Raw genomic sequence first — 20,014 nt, forward strand, 5'->3', positions numbered from 1 at the left:
TTTTTATGTACGAGGGACACTGGCCAAGGGCAACAAAAAATCCAATAAATAAAAAAGCCCACTGAGATACCAGTCCCAGAAAAGGGTCCAAAGTGGTATTCAAAAATTAAAGGATAAGTGTCTTGAAACCTCCCTCTTGAAGGAATTCAAGTCATAGGAAGGTGGAAATGCAGAAGCAGGCAGGGAGTTCCAGAGTTTACCAAAGAAAGGGATGAATGATTGAGAATACTAGTTAACTCTTGCATTAGAGAGATGGACAGAATATATATATATATATATATATATATATATATATATATATATATATATATATATATATATATATATATATATATATATATATATATATATATATATATATATATATATATATATATATATATATATATATATATATATATATATATATATATATATATATATATATATATATATATATATATATATATATATATATATATATATATATATATATATATATATATATATATATATATATATATATATTCTTTTTTTTCTTTTTTATGTAGGAGGAACACTGGTCAAGGGCAACAAAAATCCAATAAAAAAAAAATGCCCACTGGAATGCCAGTCCCATAATAGGGTCCAAAGCAGTAGTCAAAAGCTGAGGAATAAGTGTCTTGAAACCTCCCTCTTGAATGAATTCAAGTCATAGAAAGGCGGAAATACAGGAGCAGGCAGAGAGTTCCAGAGTTAACCAGAGAAAGGGATTAATGATTGAGAATACTGGTTAACTCTTGCGTTAGAGAGGTGGACAGAATAGGGATGACAGAAAGGAGAAAGTCTTCTGCAGCGAGGCCGCGGGAGGAGGGGAGGCATGCAGATAGCAAGATCAGAAGAGCAGCTAGCATGAAAATAGCGGTAGAAGACAGCTGGATATGCAACATTGCGGCGATGAGAGAGAGGCTGAGCATAGTCAGTTAGAGGAGAGGAGTTGATGAGACGAAAAGCTTTTGTTTCCACCATGACTAGAAGAGCGGTATGAGTGGAACCCCTCCCCAGGACATGTGAAACATACTCTATACATGGACGGATAAAGCCCTTGTACAGAGTTAGCAGCTGGGGGGTGAGAAAGACTGGCGGAGACGTCTCAGAACGTTTAACTTCATAGAAGCTGTTTTAGCTAGAGATGAGATGTGAAGTTTCCAGTTCAGATTATAAGTAAAGGACAGACCGAGGATGTTCAGTGTAGAAGAGGGGGACAGTTGAGTCATTGAACAAGTGGGGATAGTTGTCTGGAAGATTGTGTCGAGTTGATAGATGGAGGAATTATGTTTTTAGGCATTGAACAATACCAAGTTTGCTCTGCCTCAATCAGAAATTTTAGAAAGATCAGAAGTCAAGGGTTCTGTGTCTTCCCTGCGTGAAATGTTTACCTCCTGAAGGGTTGGACGTTTATGAAAAAACGTGGAAAAGTGCAGGGTGGTATCATCAGCGTAGGAGTGGATAGGACAAGAAGTTTGGTTTAGAAGATCATTAATGAATAATAAGAAGAGAGTGGGTAACACGACAGAACACTGAGGAACACCACTGTTAATAAATTTAGAAAAAAAGTGACCGTCTACCACAGCAGCAATAGAACGGTCAGAAAGGAGAGTTGAGATGAAGTTATAGAGAGAAGGATGGAAGCTGTAGGAGGGTAGTCTGGAAATCAAAGCTTTGTGCCAGACTCTATCAAAAGCTTTTGATATGTTCAAGGCAACAGCAAAAGTTTCACCAAAATCTCTAAAAGAGGATGACAAAGACTCAGTAAGGAAAGCCAAAAGATCACCAGTAGAGCGGCCTTTACGGAACCCATACTGGCAATCAGATAGAAGTTTGTTAAGTGATAGATGTTTAAGAATTTTCATGTTTAGTATTGATCCAAAAATCTTTAAATAGGCAGGAAATTAAAGCAATACAACGGTAGTTTGAGGGATTACAACGGTCACCATTTTTTTAAGAACAGGCTGAATGTAGGCAAACGTCCAGCAAGAAGGAAAGGTAGATGTTGACAGACAGAGCTGAAAGAGTTTGACTAGGCAAGGTGCAAGCACGGAGGCAGTTTCGGAGAACAATAGGAGGGACCCCATCAGGTCCATAAACTTTCCAAGGGTTTAGGCCAGCAAGGACATGGAAAACACCATTGCGAAGAATTTTAATAGGTAACATGAAGTAGCCATTGGGTGAAGGAGATGGAGGAACAAGCCCAGAATCGTCCAAGGTAGTGTTTTTAGCAAAGGTTTGAGCGAAGAGTTCAGCTTTAGAAATAGATGTGATAGCAGTGGTGCCATGCGGCTGAAATCAAGGAGGGAAAGAAGAAGAAGCAAAGTTATTAGAGACATTTTTAGCTAGATGCCAGAAGTCACGAGGGGAGTTGGATCTTGAAAGGTTTTGACATTTTCTGTTAATGAAGGAATTTTTGGCTAGTTGGAGAACAGACTTGGCATGGTTCCGGACAGAAATATAAAGTGCATGAGATTCTGGTGATGGAAGGTTTAAATACCTTTTGTGGGCCACCTCTCTATCATGTGTAGTGCGAGAACAAGCTGTGTTAAACCAAGGTTTGGAAGGTTTAGGTCACCTCTGTTATGCGCTCAGCACACAAAGACGGGTCTCTGACACGGAAGCAGTAGTCATTCCAAGGAAAATCAGCAAAATACCTCCTCAGGTCCCACAACTAACAGAGGCAAAACACCAGAGGCACCTTCGCTTAGGGGGATCCTGAGGAGGGATTGGAGCGATGGAACAAGATACGAGATATGAGATTGTGATCAGAGGAGCCCAACGGGGAAGAAAGGGTGACAGCATAAGCAGAAGGATTATAGGTCAGGAAAAGGTCAAGAATGTTGGGCGTATCTCCAAGACGGTCAGGAATACGAGTAGGGTGTTGCACCAATTGCTCTAGGTCGTGGAGGATAGCAAAGTTGAAGGCTAGTTCACCAGGATGGTCAGCGAAGGGAGAGGAAAGCCAAAGCTGGTGGTGAATATTGAAGTCTCCAAGAATGGAGATGTCTGCAAAAGGGAAGAGAGTCAGAATGTGCTCCACTTTGGAAGTTAAGTAGTCAAAGAATTTCTCATAGTCAGAGGAGTTAGGTGAGAGGTATACAGCACAGATTTTTTTTTTCTTTTTTATGTAGGAAGGACACTGGCCAAGGGCAACAAAAATCTGATAATCTAATAATAAAAAATGCCCACTGAAATGACAGTCTCATAAAAGTTTCAAAGCAGTGGTCAAAAACTGGTGGATAAGTGTCTTGAAACCTCCCTCTTGAAAGAATTCAAGTCATAGGAAGGTGGAAATACAGAAGCAGGGAGGGAGTTCCAGAGTTTACCAGAGAAAGGGATGAATGATTGAGAATACTGGTTAACTCTTGCGTTAGAGAGGTGGACAGAATAGGGGTGAGAGAAAGAAGAAAGTCTTTTGCAGTGAGGCCGCGGAAGGAGGGGAGGCATGCAGTTAGCAAGATCAGAAGAGCAGTTAGCATGAAAATAGCGGTAGAAGACAGCTAGATATGCAACATTGCGGCGGTGAGAGAGAGGCTGAAGACAGTCAGTTAGAGGAGAGAAGTTGATGAGATGAAAAGCTTTTGAGAGTGTTTGAGAGTGACTCTGTAGTCGTAGCCAGATGGTGGAAAACTCGGAAGATTCAAGAGCGTGGGCACGAGAGCAGGTCAAGTCATTGCGCACATAAACGCAGCATCCAGTGAGTTTCAGAGTTTCAGTGAGGAAAAGAAGATGAGGTTTAGAAGAGGAGAGGTGGTGTTCTACAGAGTGAAAATTAGATCTTAGACCGCGAATGTTGCAGAAGTTAATGAAGAAAAAGTTGAGGGGGGTGTCAACACACTTAGGGTCGTCGACAGAAAGGCAGTCCGACCTGGGGACATTTATGGTCCCCTCCCCATATGAGAACTCCGAGGCTGGTGTAGGAGTCGCCATGATAATTTTGAAATTTTTGAGTGAAGGGTGTGTGTGTTATTAGGTGCTTGTAGTTTTGTGTGGAGGAAGAGAGTCGTCTTAGAGGGCAGGCTGTGACTGCCCCCTTGTGTTGTGAGACACAAAGGGAAACGTTCAGTGAGGTCACAGCCGGGTTTAATGATAAGTTCACAGCACCCCCTGAACAGTGCTTTAGACATCACTGGGAGTAATTATCGTTTCGGCAGATGTCTACTGCCTCCTCCTTGGTACTTAAGAAGCTCCAAAACATTCAAAATACACGTTGCCTTTTCGTTTGTATTTTATCTCTTTTGTACGTAAATTGCTAAAAAAAAACACAAAATGCATGCTTTTGTTAATGTTACTCTGTTTCTTGAGAAATTGTGTTTTTCACGCGTATTAGCGTTTTGGTATGTAAGCTAAAAAAACACTTGCATTTTTTTTTTCTATTCCTATATATGGTGCTTTAATGCTTTTTAGCGTTTTGGTGCGTAACATGCAGGAAAAACACTTAACTGATATGTTTCTAGTATTGTTGTTTTGTTTCACCATAGAAGGGACTTTTAATGCATTTTGGCCCTTTTCGGTGCATAACACACGTGAAAAACACGTTTCTGATAATGTCGTTTTTCCTACCCATATAGGAGGTTTTGCATGCATTTCTTTTGCATTTTGGCACCTAACAATGTGAAAAACACATTTTTTTGTAGTTCTGTTTCCCTATATAAGGAGTTATCCATGCTTTTTAGCGTTTTGGTACCTAAGAAGCTCAAAACTCTTATAATACACGTTTATCTTTGTTTCCCCTTTAAGAGTTTTTGCCTATAGAAGCTCAAAAGCACTACTATAGAAGCTCAAAATCACTCGTAATACAGATTTCTCGTAATGTCTTTTCCTTCCCACATATAGGGTATTTTACGTATATTTTTGGGGATTTTTATACGTAACACGCTTAAAAATACTCAAAATACTTGTTTTGGGTAATTTTGTTGTCTTTCTAAATAAAAGGTGTTTTACCTGTGTTTCAACGTTTGTGTGTGTGTGTGTGTGTGTGTGTGTGTGTGTGTGTGTGTGTGTAATAATAATAATAATAATAATAATAAATGGTTTATTCTTTAGGCAGTCAACAAACTGAAAATGTACATTGGGGGTGGGGAAATACTTGACATTAATCCTAAAGGTAAGTCAAATCTAGAAATCAAATCTAGAAGGGACTATTGATTGATGGCTCGCACCATGGTGGGAATCGCACTGAGTCTGTACCGGTCCGTACGCGGCGCCTTTAGGGGCGTTATCTTGTTGTGGTGTCTGGTGGCACGGGCGGGGCGAGGCGCGTCAGGCGGCAGCATGTTTCTGAGACGTGGATGATTCAGAAGTCCCCTACCAAACTTCTCCAGAGCCTCACGGTACCTGGTGGATAGTCTGGACAGCCTCAGGGTGTTCAGGGCTTCTTCATAGGTGGTGTATGCAGGGCCAAGGATGACCCTGCACGCCCTTTTCTGCACACTCTCCAACTGTAGCTGTTGAGTTTGTGTGAGGGAGGATGACCACGCTGGGGAGGCGTACATGAGTTTGGGGAGGATGAAAGTAAGATACACCCCCCCTAACTCATCTGTCGGCGTCCCCAGCGACCTGAGTCTGCGCAGCAGGTACAGCCTGTAGGTAGCTGATCTTATGGTGCTGGCGACATGCTGCTTCCAGGTCAGCTGGTCGTCCACCGTGACTCCGAGGAGCTTGGCACATCGGACCACCTGGAGCGGGTGAGGGCCCACTGAGAGCTGGGGAGGGGGCACTGGTACAGAGGAGGTACAGAAATGCATCACCACAGTTTTGTTGTGGTTGATGGTCATCCTGCTCTCCTCCGTCCATGTCTGCAGCCGCTCCAGAATCGCTTGCAGTGGCGAGTAGTCCGGGTTCTTGGTGGAAACTGGGACGCCCACGGTGCAGTCGTCCACATACTTCCAGCGATGAGGGGTGTCAGTGAGGGCGTCGTTAATGAGGAGGAGGAAGCATAGAGGACCCATCTTGGTCCCCTGGGAGACCCCACAAGTCAGCTGTTGGAAAGTAGAGACAGAGCCCTGATAGCGAACGGCCTGACGCCTCCCTGTGAGGAAGTCGGCTAGCCACGCTATCAGGTTAGGAGGGAGACCCAGACTCACTGCCTTGCTGATGACAACAGTGTGGTCAACAAGATCAAAAGCCTTTTTGAAGTCCACAAAAGCAACAGCTAGAGAGGTGTTTCGCTTGTCCAGGTGGCTGTGGATGAATTCAAGGAAGCTGGTCAGGTAATGGGAGGTGGAGGTGGCTTTAATATTTCCAAACTGTCTGATATCCACGGTATTACAGATTTTGGTGTAGGCCCAGTCATATACAAAATCTTCACAAATAAGGCTAGGGATGGGGGTGATAGAGACTGGCCTGAGGTCATTGAGTGACTGTGGACTGGAGGTTTTGGGGATGGGGGTGACGTAAGATGTCTTCCAGTCCTCGGGGCAAGAGTGTTGGGAGAGTGAAGCGTTTATTATGGAGCATTGTGGTGTTGCTAGCTCTACCGCAAATTTCTTGTAAATTTTAATAGGAAGGTCAGTGGGTGCGGTGGATCTTGGTTTGAATTTGAGTATTCTCTTAAAAACATCCACCGCCTGGACAATGGGGGGATGAGAGGGGGCCGGAAGATAGGCAGGAAGCAGAGTGGTGTGGAAGGGAAGGAAAGGTTTGACAGATAGCAGCAAAGTGATCGTTCATCTCCTGAGCCGCGAGAGTAGCAGGAAGGTGTGAGGTGCAAGGAAGAGACGAAGTGTGCTTTTGTAGGCCACACAGAGCTTTGATCTTAGCGTACCACTGTCTGTTGTTGGTCAGCTTGAGGTGATGTATCTTGTCTGGGTAATAGTTTGCCTTTGCAGCCTTAATCTCCCTGATCACTCTGTTTCTTAGTTTCCTGTAAAGGACCTGGCAGGAGTGGAACGCCCAGGTCCGCTGACGCATGAGTCTTTTAATGCGGGGTGTCATCCAGGGAGCATCAGACGGGTGCGTTGTGACGCTCTTGGCTGGGAAGTAGCGGTGGAAGGCTTCTGTGGTGGTGGCGACGTAATTCTGCCATTTTAAGTGGATGTCCTCCACATCCAGCACCTCGGTCCACGGGTGTTGTGTCACCCACTGCCCAAACTCCCTCATGGCTGAGTCAGGCATGGGGCGGTGGGTCCTGGTGACAGCTGACCGGGGGGTCGAGGTGGTGGGTGTGGGTGTCCACAGTATGGAGAGGTGGGTGCTCCGTCCCATGGGAGGCAGCGGTTTGGGGGGCAAGTACTGTTGGCCCAGGTCTGTCAGTATAAGGTCGAGGATGGCTTGCTGGTGGGTGGGGAAGTCCACGACCTGGGTGAGGTGTAGCTGGTGTAGTATATCGTTGATATCTAATCTGTTAAAGTCCCCACAGATGACCAGTTTGGCGGCAGGATACTTCACCCTCAGGGCATCAGCAGTGTCGATGATGTGAGCGGTGAGTAACTGTGCTGTGGTAGCTCGTGGGGGTTGGTACACGACGCACACGATGATGGAGGCCGTGTTGCTGGGATGGCAAGGGGGCGTGACTCTCACCCACAGGGCCTCTACACCGCCCGGAATATCGACAGGGAGGTGTGAGGGGCTGAGGGTAGAGCGGCAGAAAACGGCCACTCCCCCCCCCTGCGTCCTGACCTCAGGTGATGGTAGAGCTGGTAGTCCTGCATTGAGCACACCTCAGGAACAATCTGCCACGCCTCAGTAACCGCCACAATGTCTGCACAAGTAGAACTCACCGTCACGATTAATTCGTCCATCTTGTTGGCTAAAGATGTTGCATTGAATAAGAGGAGGGAGGGTAGACTGTACCAAATCCGAGGTACTCGGATGTGTGTGTGTGTGTGTGTGTGTGTGTGTGTGTGTGTGTATGTGTGTGTGCATTTTGGCACTAAGAAGCTCAAAAACTCTGATAATACAAGTTTCTCGTAATGTCTTTTCGTTTCCCTATGTAGTGTATTTTACATGCATTTTGGCGTTTTTTCTGTGTATCAATGCCAAAAACACTCAAAATACATCTTTTTTCGTTATATTGTTCTTTTTTTTTACATACAGAGTGGCATTCATCCCTTTTAACGCTTTGGTAGCTAAGAAGCTTAAAAAGACTCATAATACACATTTCTCGTAATGTCTTTTCATTTTCCTATATATTGTAATTTGCATACAGTTGTCGTTTTTGTAGGTAACAAACTCAAAAACATTCAAAGCACTTTTTTGTAATATTCAGCTTCTCCATATAGGGTGTTTTGCATACGTTTCAAGGTTTTGGTACATAACTGAAAAGACCAAAAAGACATGTTTTTGGTATTGTTCTTTTGTATTCCCATATAGGGTGCTTTCCATGCTTTTTAAATTTTTTTTTGCCCTAAAAAAATTATGTTTCGATTCGCCATATAAAAGGGTTTTCATTCTTTTTGGCGTTTTGGTACATAACACTTTGAAAAACACTCAAAATACAGTGTTATTCTTTTTTTTTTCTCCATATAGAATGCTATTCAGTTTTTTTTTTTTTGGTGGTTTTATTACCTAAGAAACTCAAAAGCTCTTATAATACACGTTTCTGGTAAACTCATTTCTTATCCCCTATAGAGAACTTTACATGGATTTTGTCATTCTTCTACGTAACAAGATCAAAAAGACTCAAAATAGACGTTTTTGGGTAAAGTTATACTGTTTATTTCTGAAGGATTTTTTTTTTTTTTTTTTTTTTTGCAGACGTTTTAACGTTTTGGCACGTAAGTAGCTGAGAAAACACAGAAAAGAGACGTTTTTGGTAATGTTGTTTTGTTTTCCTATGTAGGGTGCTTTCCATGCTTTTTATCGTTTTGGTGTCTAGCACGCTCATAAACACTGAAAAGACGCTTCTGGAAATCTCGTTTCTTTTCACCATATAGGGTGTTTAACTTGCATTTAGCCATTCTTATTTTTAAGAATGTGAAAAAAAATTCAGATTACACGATTTTGGTAATGTTCTTTTTCTCCATAAAGAGTGCTATTCATTTGTTTTATCGCTTTGTTACCTAAGAAGCCCAAAAACACTCATAATACACTTTTCTCTTGATGTATTTTTGTTTCCCCATATAGGGTATTTTCCATGCAAATTGGCATTTTTCAACTTAACACGCTCAACCGCTAAAAAAAAAAAGAAAAAAAAAAACATGGAAATCACCCCATATGATAATACAAAACAACTGTACGAAAAACTTCTCTTTTCAGTGTTTAGAACTTCTTTCATACTAAAATGCTAAAACGCATTCAAAACACCCTTTATGGCTAAATAGAATAACTATCAAAAACATGTATTTTGAATATGCTTTTTTTTTAATAATATTATTCTGTTTTAGTACGCTTTACTACGAAAGAAGTTCAAAAACACTCAAAAAAAAAAAGTTCTCCGTTGTTTTCTATCATTAGAGTGATTTCCATGCTTTTTAGTGGTTTCGTGCCTAACACGCTCAAAAACAATTTAAAGACACGTTTTTGGTAATATCATTTATTTTTTTTCATATAGCGGGGTTTGCAGGCATTTTAACGTTTTGATAACTAAGAATGTGAAAAAAAAATGAAAATACACATTTCGTGTAATGTTATTATTATAGAGTGCTATTCATGCGTTTTTAACGTTTTAGTATCTAAGAAGCTGAAAATAATCATAATATTCATCTCACATAATGTTTTTTCGTTTTATTTTATAGTGTATCCTACATGTATTTTGGAGTTTTTGTACGTAACAAGCTTAAAAACACTCAAAATACTTGTTTTTGGAAATGTTATTTTGTTTCTTCATTAAGAGAGTTTTGCAGGCGTTTTAGCGTTTTGGTACGTAAGCTGAAGACACTCACAAAAAACATTTTGGTAAATTTTTTTTTTAATTCCCATGTTTATTCCCATTCCATGCTTATTAGCGTTTTAGTGCCTAACATGAAGATAGAAAAAAAAATCAAAAGAAACGATTTTTTTGCAATGTCGTTCCGTTTCCCTATATAAGGAGGGGCATTGCATGCATTTCATTAATTTGGTACTTATCAATGTGGTAACCCTTCAAAATACACGTTTTCGATTATAATGTTCTGTTTCTCCATATAAAGTGCTATTAACGTGTTTATGCGTTGTGATACCTAAGCTGAAAACTCGTAATACACTTTTTTTTTCGTAATGTCTTTTCATTTTTTTATACAGAGTCGTTTGCACGCAGTTTGGCATTTTTCTACGTAACACCCTCAAAAACGCTCAAAATATACGTAAAATATACGTAAAATCGTTGTTATTTATTTATTTATTTTTTTCGTACAGGTTGTTTTATATGCTTTAGCATTTTAGTACGTAAGTAACTTACTTAAAAACACTCAAAAGACAAGTTTTTGGTAATGTTTTATCTTACCATATAAGGTGCTTTCCTTGGTTTTTAACGCTTTGGTGCTTAACACGCTCATAAACTCTTAAAAGATACGTTTTTGGAAAAATCGTTTCCTTTCTCCATATACGGTACTATGCATGCATTTTGGAATTTCTTTTACCTAATAATGTGAAAAACACTGAAAATACACTTTTTTCAGAATATTCTTCTGTTTCTCCATATAGAATATTAGTCATACGTTTTAGCGTTTTGGTAGCTAAGAAGCTTAAAAATATACATAATACACATTCTTCGTTACGTCTTTTCTTTTTTCCATACATGGTAATTTCCATGCATTTGGCTTTTTTGTACGTAACAATCTAATAAACTGAAAATATTCCCCCTAAGCGAAGGTGCCTCTGGCGTTTTGCCTCTAGTAGTTGGGGGGACCTGAGGAGGTATTTTGCTGATTTTCCTTGGTATGACTACTGCTTCCGTGTCAGAGACCCGTCTATGTGTGCTGAGCGCATAACAGAGGTGATAGTGTCTGGCATGGAGGCATACATTCCTCACTCTTTTTCTCGTCCTAAACCTTCTAATTCTAAACCTTGGTTTAACACAACTTGTTCTCGTGCTCTACATGATAGAGAGGTGGCCCACAAAAGGTACTTAAGCCTTCCATCACCAGAATCTCATGCACTTTATATTTCTGCCCGGAACCATGCCAAATCTGTTCTCCAACTAGCCAAAAACTCCTTCATTAACAGAAAATGTCAAAACCTTTCAAGATCTAACTCCCCTCGTGATTTCTGGCATCTAGCCAAAAATATCTCCAATAACTTTGCTTCTTCTTCTTTCCCTCCTCTATTTCAACCAGATGGCACCACTGCTATCACATCTATTTCTAAAGCTGAACTCTTTGCTCAAACCTTTGCTAAAAACACTACCTTGGACGATTCTGGGCTTGTTCCTCCCTCTCCTCCACCCTCTGACTACTTCATGCCACCTATTAAAATTCTTTGCAATGATGTTTTCCATGCCCTCGCTGGCCTAAACCCTCGGAAGGCTTATGGACCTGATGGGGTCCCTCCTATTGTTCTCCGAAACTGTGCCTCCGTGCTTGCACCTTGCCTAGTCAAACTCTTTCAGCTCTGTCTGTCAACATTTACCTTTCGTTCTTGCTGGAAGTTTGCCTACATTCAACCTGTTCCTAAAAAGGGTGACCATTCTAATCCCTCAAACTACCGTCCTATTGCTTTAATTTCCTGCCTATCTAAAATTTTTCAATCCATCCTCAACAGGAAGATTCTTAAACATCTACCACTTCACAATCTTCTATCTGATCGCCAGTATGGGTTCCGTCAAGGCCGCTCTACTGATGATCTGGCTTTCCTTACTGAGTCTTGGTCATCCTGGACGGATGGACGGATAGATGGCAAATGCAATTTAATATCAATAAATGCGTAGGTAGAGGAAACCCACACAATAGGTACACATTAAACAACCAAACTCTGGTAGGTACAGGGTACGAGAGAGTTATAGTTAACTCTGAACTCCGTGTAGGGAACCAATGCATAGAAGCCAGAAACAAGGCAAATAGGGTACTAGGATTACTTTTTAGGAGTGTTAAAAGTGGAAGGCCGGAAGTAATATTAAAGTTAAACTTGGCGCTGGTCAGACCTCATCTAGACTACGCTGTGCTGTTCTGGTCCCCACATTACAGGAAAGATATAGGTCTATTAGAATCAGTACAGAGGAGAATGACTAAAAGGATACAGGGGGTGAGGAGTATTCCTTACGAGGCGAGGTTGAAGCTGTTAAATTTACATTCTCTATAGAGACGTAGGTTAAGAGGGGACCTGATAGAAGTCTTTAAGTGGTATAAGGGTTATAACAAGGGAGATGTAAGCAAAATTCTTAGGATCAGCAACCAGGGTAGAACAAGAAATAATGGGTTCAAGCTTGAAAAATTTAGGTTTAGGAAGGAGATAGGAAAAAATTGGTTTTCAAATAGAGTGGTAGATGAGTGCAACGGACTCAGTAATCATGTAGTTAGTGCTAGGACACTAGAGAGCTTTAAGAGAAGATTAGACATGTTTATAGATGGGGATAATAGATGGAAAAATAGGTAGGTGTGTTTCATACAGGGACTGCCACGTGTAAGCCTGGTCGCTTCTTGCAGCTTCCCTTATTTCTTATGTTCTTATGTATCCTCTTTTAGAGATTTTGGTGAAACTTTTGCTGTTGCCTTAGACATATCAAAAGCTTTTGATAGAGTCTGGCACAAAGCTTTGATTTCTAAACTACCCTCCTACGGTTTCTATCCTTCTCTCTGTAACTTCATCTCAAGTTTCCTTTCTGACCGTTCTATTGTTGCTGTGGTAGACGGTCACTGTTCTTCTCCTAAATCTATTAACAGTGTTGTTCCTCAGGGTTCTGTCCTGTCACCCACTCTCTTCTTATTATTCATTAATGATCTTCTAAACCAAACTTCTTGTCCTATCCACTCCTACGCTGATGATACCACCCTGCACTTTTCCACGTCTTTTCATAGACGTCCAACCCTTCAGGAGGTAAATATATCACGCAGGGAAGCCACAGAACGCCTGACTTCTGATCTTTCTAAAATTTCTGATTGGGGCAGAGCAAACTTGGTATTGTTCAGTGCCTCAAAAACTCAATTCCTCCATCTATCAACTCAACACAACCTTCTTCAATGACACTCAACTGTCCCCCTCTTCTACACTGAACATCCTCGGTCTGTCCTTTACTTATAATCTGAACTGGAAACTTCACATTTCATCTCTAGCTAAAACAGCTTCTATGAAATTAGGTGTTCTGAGACGTCTCCGCCAGTTTTTCTCACCCCCCCTGCTGCTAACGCTGTACAAGGGCCTTATCCGTCCATGTATGGAGTATGCTTTACATGTCTGGGGGGGTTCCACTCATACTGCTCTTCTAGTCAGGGCGGAATCAAAAGCTTTTCGTCTCATCAACTCCTCTCCTCTAACTGACTGTCTTCAGCCTCTCTCTCACCGCCGCAATGTTGCATATCTAGCTGTCTTCTACCGCTATTTTCATGTTAACTGTTCTTCTGATCTTGCTAACTGCATGCCTCCCCTCCTTCCGCGGCCTCGCTGCACAAGACTTTCTTCTTTCTGTCATCCCTATTCTGTCCACCTCTCTAACGCAAGAGTTAACCAGTATTCTCAATCATTCATCCTTTTCTCTGGTAAACTCTGGAACTTCCTGCCTGCTTTTGTATTTCCACCTTCCTATGACTTGAATTCCTTCAAGAGGGAGGTTTCAAGATACTTATCCATCAATTTTTGACCACTGCTTTGACCCTTTTATGGGACTGGCATTTCAGTGGGCATTTTTTTTTATTAGATTTTTGTTGCCCTTGGCCAGTGTCCTTCCTACATAAAAAAAAAAAAAAAAGTTATTTTGTTTCTCCATAAAGGGTGTTTTCTATGCGTTTTAGCGTTTTGGGACGTAATCAGCAGAAAATCACTCAAAATGTTTTTCGTAATGTTTTGTTTTCCCATATAGGGAGCTTTTCATGTTTAATAACGTTATTGTACCTAGCCCGATCATAGATACTTATAAAACACGTGCATGGAAGGTTCGTTTCCTTTCCCCATACATGGTGCTTTGCTTGCATTTTTGCGTTTTGGTACCTAACCATGTGAAATACACTGAAAATTCACGTTTTTTTTGGTAGTGTTGTTCTGTTTGTCCATAGAGTGCTATTCTTGTCTTTTGAACATATATATATATATATATATATATATATATATATATATATATATATATATATATATATATATATATATATATATATATATATATATATATATATATATATATATATATATATATATATATATATATATATATATATGTATTTCATATCTCCATATCGATCGTACCTAAGAAGCTTAAAACACTCATAATACACGTTTCTCGTAATGACTTTTCGATTCCCAATATATGCTAATTTGCATACTTTTTAACATATTGTTAACAATAAGAAAAACACTCAAAATACACATTTTTTTTCTTTTTTTGTAGTGTTATGTTTCTCCTTATAGAGTGCTATTCATGTGTTTTGTGGTTTTGGTACCTAAAAGCTCAAAAACTCTTATAATCAACGTTTCTCGTAATAGCTTTTCGTTTCCCCACATAGATTTCATCATCTGCATTTTGGTGTTTTTCTACTTAAGAAGCTGAAAAACAGTCAAAGTACTTGTATTTGGTAATGTTTTTTTTTTTTCTATTTCTCCATAAAAGGGTATTTTGCATTCGTTTCCAAAACGAATGCAAAACACCCTTTATGGAAATCTAGAAAAGCATTACCAAATACAAGTACTTTGTTTTTGTTTTGGTACGGAAGTAGCTCAAAACACTGAAGGAAGACGTTTTTCTTAATGTTGCTTTGTTTTGCCATATAAAGAGCTTTCCATATTATTTTAGCGTTATGGTTTCTAGCACACTCATAAATACTCAAAAGACATATTTCTGGATATCTAGATTCCTTTCCTTATATAGGGTCCTTTCGTGCATTTTGCGTGTTTGGTACCTAACAATATGAAATACACTCAAAATACACGTTTTTGTTGATGTTATTCTGTTTTTCCATATAGAATGCTATTCATGCGATTTTAAGGTTTGATACGTAAGAAGCTCAAAAACACTCATAATACACATTTCTGCTAATGTGCTTCTGTTTCCCTATATCGGATACTTTCCATGCAATTTGGCGTTTTTTTTACGTAGCAAGCTCAAAAACACTCAAAACACTTCTTTTTGGTAATCTTATAGTGTTTCTCCATAAAGAATGTTTTGCATGCGTTTTAGCGTTTTGGTACGTAAGTAACTGAAAAACACTTAAAAACACGTTTTTGGTAATCTTGTTTTCTTTTCCTACATATTGTGCTTTCCGTGCTTTTTAACGTTTTGGTGCCTTATATTCTCATTAACACTCAAAGGACACGTTTATGGAAATGTCGTTTCTTTTCCACATATGGGATGCTTGTGTGCACTTTGGAGTTTTTGTACCTAACAAAGCGAAATACACTGAAAATACACTTTTTTGATAATGATTTTTTTTTCTTCAAATAGAGTGCTACTCATGTATTTTAGCATTTTGGTACCTAAGAAGCTCAAAAAGACTCATAATACACGTCTCTCGTAATATCCTTTTGTTCCTGTACATAGGGTATTTTGTACGTTTTTGATACGTTTTTTACAATGTTTTATATAGGGTGCTTTCCTGGTTTTTAGCGTTTTGGTGCCTAACATGCACAAAACACACTATGAAGATACGTTTCTTGTAATCTCGTTGCGATTTCTCATATAAAATGCTTTGGATGCATTTTCGCGGTTTGGTACCTAACAATGTGAAATACAATCAAAATATACGTTTTTGGCAATGTTGTTCTGTTTCTCCATATAGAGAGGTATTACCGCGTTTTCTCATTTCGGTACCTAAGAACCTCAAAAACACTCATAATATATGTTTCTAGAAATGTCTTTTCGTTTCCTTATATAGAGTATTTTGCATGAATTTTGGCGTTTTCCGCGTATCAAGCTGAAAAACAATCAAAATACCTTTTTATTCATTTATTTTTTTTTTTCTGCTTAGTTATAAAGGGTGTTTTGCATGCGCTTTAGCGTTTAGGTACGTGAGAAGTTCAAAAACACTCAAAAGACACGTTTTTCGTAATGATGTTTTTATTGCCATATAGGGTGCATGGAAAGCATCCTATATGTGGAAGCGAAATGACATTACCGAAAACTTGTCTTTTGAATGTTTCTGAACTTGTTCGGCACTAAAACGCCAAAAAGCATGGAAAATGCCTTACATGGAAAAAAAAAAATATATATATATATATATATATATATATATATATATATATATATATATATATATATATATATATATATATATATATATATATATATATATATATATATATATATATATATATATATATATATATATATATATCAACAACGAGTCTTTTGAATCTTTTTTTCAAGTTCTTACATACGAAAACTCTAAAGCACATGCAAAACACCCTTTATGAAGAAACAGAATGACATTACCAAAAAACAAGAACAAGAATGAAGATGGTGAGATAGATTATGTACACTCAGAAGAAAAAGAGGAACAGAAAAGTCAATATTATATTATAGTGAAAGAAGAAGAGGATAAATATGAGGAAGAAAAGATGACTTTGGAAATGATTAAACTGATTAAACTGATTAAAGGAAAGAGTGAGGTAGATTATGAAGAGAGAGAAGAGGATGAGGAATACGATGGAAATTATTTGCCCTGTTATATAAAACAAGGAGAGGATGAAGGAGAAAATAATATTGATGATGAAATTATGCCAGAAGACAAAAGAAAAAAAAAAGAAGACAGTGATGAAGGTTATGCAGAGCCAAAATATGAAGAAAGTGATGAAGAATCCAATTATATACAGTCAAAAGAACAGGACAAAGAGGAAGAAGATAAGAAAGATGGTGATCTTTATGACAGAAAAGAAGAACAATGAGGAGGACGAGGAAATGGATGATACATGGATGAGTTAGAAGAGGAAGAAGATGAAGAAGATGAGAGTGGTGATAGAAGGTCAGAAGATAAAAAGGAGGAGGACAATGAGGACGATGGAATTATGACAGAAGAAAAAGAAAAGAATAAAGACGACGGTGAAGTGGATTATGGAATGTCAAGAGAAGAGGAGGATGAAAAAGGTGATGAGGCTGATGTTGCCGAAGAATTAGATGATGAAAGAGATGGTAGAGAAGAGGAACAGGAAGGAGACAAGGCTGATGATATAGAAAGCCGAATAAGAAGACCAAAGAGGAAAAAGTGGTAGATGACGAAGGGTGATGTACTGTGAGGGTGGATGACGAATGTTGATACAGTGTGATTGTTGATGACGAAGGGTGATACAGCATCATTGTGGATGACTGAGGGTGATGAGAAGTGAATGTCGATTACAAAACATGATGGAGTGTGAGTGTGGATGACGAAAAGTGATGCAGTGTGAGTGTGGATGATGAAGGGTTAAGCAGTGTGTGTCTGTGATGAGGAAGGGTGATGCAGTGTGAGTGTGGATGACGAAGAGTGATGCAGTGTGTATGGATGACGAAGGGTGATGCAGTGTGAGTGTGGATGATGAAGGGTTAAGCAGTATGTGTGTGTGGATGACGAAGGGTGATGCAGTGTGAGTGTGGATGATGAAGGGTTAAGCAGTATGTGTGTGTGGATGACGAAGGGTGATGCAGTGTGAGTGTAGATGATGAAGTGTGTGTGTGTGTGTGTGAATGACGAAGGGTCATGATTAAGTCTAATAACATAACATGATTAAGTCTAATTTCGTATTAATATGATCCAAATTTGACAACATAGAAATAAACAAGTTGGCAACGTAACAGATCTCATTAAACTATTAATCCCACATGACTTTTATGTGAAAAATTAATCCTGGGTAATGTATATGAAACTATGGTTTCATTTAACATTGGCCAGGTTTAATACAAGAAAATGGCCTCATAAGACTTAAACAAACAATCAGTGGAAACAAACAAGGATTAATGCAAAAAAAAAAGTAAATAAATAAAACAAAGAGATTTATATCAAAGGAATCAGATTTAAATCAAATAAATTGATTTTTTTAATAATATTTTTTTCCAACCCTGGTTGCAGTGAAGACTGGAATCTACACATTTCATCCTCCTCCTCTTCTACCATTCATGCTTGATTTCTTGAAAAGTAAACCAAATAAGGAATGGAAACTAAATCCAAGCAAAAATTGAAATTACGATATTTTGATATTCATTTTCATTTATTTATTTATTTTATTTTTTTATTTATTTATTTAGTTTTTTTTTTTTGTATTGCTCCATCTTATTTTTCTTTTCAATATACGTGTTACGCATCTTAATTAACGTACTTTCTTTTGTATTTCTTGCACTTTACTTTTTTTCCCTACTTTTCTATTAAACCTTCATATTACTGCTTTTCTATCATTATTTTCATGATTTCAAATTCTTTTCTCATATTCTTGTGTTAAAATGTTCTATCATTCTTTCACCGCTCTCAGCTATAAATGTTTCCTTTCGTCTTATCAGCTTTCTTTAAATTTTGTTTTCTTTTTTTTTTAAGATATCTTCTGTGTGTGTGTGTGTGTGTGTGTGTGTATGTGTGTGTGTGTGTGTGTGTGTGTGTGTGTGTGTGTGTGTGTTTGTGTGTGTGTGTGTGTGAGAGAGAGAGAGTAGTGTATGTGTACTTGTGCGGTATGACACTCTGCATCGCCATCCTCTTTATTCCCTTAATTCTCCTACCTGGCATCCTTTTCCTTGACCACTGCCGCCATCACCACCACCACCACCACCACCACCACCACCGCCACCACCGTAACCACCATCACTGAGGCTTTTAAAGAAGAGGAACCTATCAGGGGGATCAAGCGGAGCAGATGAATATGTTAGGTGCCTCCCTCTGGCCTAACATCTAAAATACACAAGTACACCCTGCCCACGCCCAGCACCTACTTCAGGCAGCGAGGCGAGCGTAAAGACCCAAGTTGGTATTATGTAGATTAAAAATTATTCAGCAACTGGGGAAAAAAGTTCAGATATAAGTAACTAAGTTTTATACTACAACAGTATACAAGGACCTTTATTTCCCTGGATATTCAGCTATGCACGTTGTTTGTATGGGTTTTATAGCTGCATTATTTGCGTAGTTTAGCAGTCTATATTGAAATGTAATGAATGCATGACTCTGCTCTAGGACTTTTTTTTTTTTTTTATGTAGGAGGGGCACCGGCCAAGGGCAACAAAACTGCAACAAAAGTATGCCTCACTGATGTGCCGTTCCCTGAACAGAGTCGAAAGTGAAAGTAAAATAGTGTCTTGAAACCTCCTTCTTGAAGGAGTTCAAGTCATAGGAAGGTGGAAGTATAGAAGCAGGCAGGGAGTTCCAGAGTTTACCAGGGAAAAGGAGGAATGATTGAGAATACTTGTTAACTCTTGCATTTGAGAAGTGGACAGAATAGGGGTGAGAGAAAGAAGAAAATCTTTTGCAGCGAGGCCGCGGGAAGAGGGGAAGTATGCAGTTAGCAATGTCAGAAAAGCAGTTAGCATGAAAATAGCGGTAAAAGACAGTTAAAGATGCAATATTGCGGCGATGAGAGAGAGGCTGAAGACAGTCAGTTACAGGAGAGGAGTTGATAAGACGAAAAACTTTTGATTTGCCCCTATCTAAAAGAGCGGTATAAGTGGAACCTCCCCATACATCAGAACACCTAACTTCACAGAAGTTGTTTTAGGTAGAGGTGAAATGTGAAGTTTCCAGTTTAGATTATAAGTAAAGGACAGACTGTGGATGTTCAGTGTAGAAGAGGGGGACAGTTGAGTGCAAGTGAAGAAGAGGGGATAGTTATCTGGAACGTTGTGTCGAGTTGATAGATGGAGGAATTGAGTTTTTGAGGCAATGAACAATACTAAGTTTGCTCTGCCACAATCAGAAATTTTTGAAATCAGAAGTCAGGCGTTCGGTGCCTTCCCCACGTGAACTATCTACTTCCTGACGGGTTGGACGTCTACGAAAAGACGTGGAAAAAGTGCAGTCCGTCATTATTGCCGGACTATATTATTATTTATCTTGTG

The sequence above is a fragment of the Scylla paramamosain genome, chromosome 5, assembly GCF_035594125.1.
Source record: "Scylla paramamosain isolate STU-SP2022 chromosome 5, ASM3559412v1, whole genome shotgun sequence".
NCBI lineage: Eukaryota > Metazoa > Arthropoda > Malacostraca > Decapoda > Portunidae > Scylla > Scylla paramamosain.